Consider the following 3,273-nt stretch of genomic DNA (forward strand, 5'->3'; position numbering starts at 1 on the left):
GCAGCCATTGATGCCTAGGTATTCTTTGCAGCATGAGATGGTGCATTGTCATGCATGAAGATGATTTTATTATGGAAAGCATAGTTCTTCCTTCGGTACCAGGGAAGAGAGTGGTCAGTCAGAAACTCCACATACTTTGCAGAGGTCATCTTTACACCTTCGGGGACCCTAAAGGGACCGACCAGCTCTCTTCCCATGATTCCGGCCCAAAACATGACTCCACCACTGCCTTGCTGATGTCGCAGCCTTGTTGGAACAGAATGACCGTCTACCAACCATCTACTACTCCATCCATCTGGACCGACCAGGGTTGCACGACACTCATCAGTGAACAGGACTGTTTGAAAATTAGTCTTCATGTATTTTTCTGCCCAATGCAGCCGTTTCTGCTTGTGAGCATTGGTTAGTGGTGGCCGAATAGAAGGTATATGCACAGTTGCAAGACTCTGGAGGACTTTACACCTTGATGTCCGTGGGACTCCAAAGGCACCAGCAGCTTCAAATATCTGTTTGCTACTATGTAATGGTATTTTAGCAGCTGCTCTCTTGATCCAATGCATGGATCTGGCAGAAATCTTCCTCAATGTGCCTTTATCTGCACAAACCAGTCTGTGCTCTGAATCAACCACAAATCACTTAATAGTGCGATGATCGCGCTTACATTTTCATGAAAGGTCTATTGTTTTCATACCTCGTCCAAGGCATTGAACTATTTCACTCTTTTTGGCAGCAGAGAGATCCTTTTTCTTCCCCATATTGCATGAAAATGGTGCTCTGCTTAACCACTTTAAGACCGGAAGGATTTGCCCCCTGCCCTGTTCCACCCTCTGCAATATGGCGCAGAATGCTGCGGAACCCAAGCCTCGCTATCCAGCAGGAAGGAGACATCCCCTTCTGTTCATAGCAGACAACACTGCACAGAAACAAATAGAGGGCGTTATCCTCCATCGAGCAACAGACAGAGATAGTTGGTATATATGTCTGCCCGTGGAGAACACATATGCCCGCCCATGGAGACACTGACAGCCACAGTTTGTCTATGAAAGTGCCCATGAAGAAACAGACATGGAAAATAGAACTAATATTCATATAAGGAATTATTTCATAACCATAAACAGGGTTTTCTATATTTTTCAACAACTGACATATTGGCTTTCAATACCCCAATGCATGACATTTACTACTTATGTTTAGCAGAATATAAGTTCCTCCTTCTCTCGCTTGGGTCCTGAAGAAGCCACGCTTAGAGCAAAACGCGTGGACCTAGGGAGGCTTCTTTCATTCCCTACAAATCTCCGGCTGGGGTTGCTTCATGACACCCTCTTTTTTGGGGTGTGCACCAGGATTGGCCCCCGTTTGAGGTTATATGTCTAATACTTGTCTTGTGCAATGCTGTCAAAGTGGTTTTATTGTAATATGTATTTTTTATGTCATGTGACATAGCTTTAATGTTTTCTAAATACATTTTTTGAAACCTTTAACAAGTGTAATATGGTCTCACTAGCAAGTAAAGTCCTCCTAATACAGGATGGGGTCCGGTTTTCTTTTTTCTTAAAAAGTGTAAAGTAAATCTAAAAACATTTTTTTTTCACTCTGGAAAGGAACTCCAGGGATCAGTACCTCGGTTATTACCTCTACTATTCATTGCTAAATCTGCTTTGTGGGATAAAGCCAGAATAGTGGCTTAGTGGTCAGTACTTCTGCTTTGCAGTACTAGGGTCATGTCAGGGTTAGGCTGGCCATACACTGCAACAAAAGAATTTTGCATGATTCCCCCATCAACACAGACATTGCTGACAAGGGAATCTCTCCTGCCGAGCAATTGTCTGCTCCCGGTGGGGGCAGCAGTTTCCGCCGGGAGAAGACAGTGATTATCACTAGTGGCTATATCAGCCGCATGCAATAATTGCAAGAGGATCCGGAAGGCAGGTTGTACCCAAGTTGATTGATCAACTTGATACATTCAGCCTGCCCATTAACGGCTCAGATTTGAACAGTGTATGGCTGGCCTACGGTATGAATCCCAACCAGGAAACTACCTGCATGAAGTTTGCGTCGGTTCCTCCAAAACTCCCAAGACATGCTGGTAGGTTAATTGGATCCTGTCTAAAATTGACCCTAGCGCATGTATATACACTATAATAACAAAAGTATTGGGACACCTGCCTTTACATGCACATGAACTTTAATGGCATCCCAGTCTTAGTCCATAGGGTTCAATATTGAGTTGGCCCACCCTTTGCAGCTTTAACAGCTTCAACTATACTGGGAAGGCTGTCCACAAGGTTTAGAAGTGTGTCTATTGGAATGTTTGACCATTCTTCCAGAAGAGCATTTGTGAGGTCAGGCACTGATGTGGACGAGAAGGCCTGGCTCGCAGTCTACGCTCTATTTCATCTCAAAGGTGTTCTATTGGATTGAGGTCAGGACTGTGCAGGCCAGTCAAATTCCTCCACTCCAAACTTGCTCATCCATGTCTTTATGGACCCTACTTTGTGCACAGGTCCAAATCATTTGGTGGAAGAGGGATAATGTTGTGGGGTTGTTTTTCAGGGGTTGAGCTTGGCCCCTTAGTTCCAGTGAATGGAACTCTTAAGGTGTCAGCATACCAAGACATTTTGGACAATGTCATGCTCCCAACTTTGTGTGAACAATTTGGGGATGGCCCTTCTTGTTCCAACATGACTGCACACCAGTGCACAAAGCAAAGTCCAAAAAGACATGGATGAGCGAGTTTGGGGTGGAGGAACTTGACTGGCCTGCACAGAGTCCTGATCTCAACCCGATAGAACACCTTTGGGATGAGTTTGAGCAGTGACTGCGAGCCAGGCCTTCTTGTCCACATCAGTGCCTGACCTCACAAATGCGCTTCTAGAAGAATGGTCACTCACAAATGCGCTTCTAGAAGAATGGTCAAACATTCCTATAGACACACTCCTAAACCTTGTGGACAGCCTTCCCAGAAGAGTTAAAGCTGTTATAGCTGCAAAGGGTGGGCCAACTCAATATTGAACCCTACAGACTTATGCCCCATACACACGTGCAGATTATCTGAAGACTTTTGTCTTCAGATTTACCTTTTCTATGTAGTGCAAGGGCCTGCTGGATTGCATACAAATTGAAAGTGTTTAGGTTTGACCTCATATTATATGGTTTTGGTAAGTCTGCAGACAAAAGTCTTCAGATAATCTGCACGTGTGTAGGGGGCATAAGACTGGGATGCCACTAAAGTTCATGTGTGTGTAAAGGCAAGCGCCCCAATAATTTTGGTAA

This window comes from Pelophylax lessonae (assembly GCF_965119305.1).
Source record: "Pelophylax lessonae genome assembly, chromosome: 2".
Classification (NCBI taxonomy): domain Eukaryota; kingdom Metazoa; phylum Chordata; class Amphibia; order Anura; family Ranidae; genus Pelophylax; species Pelophylax lessonae.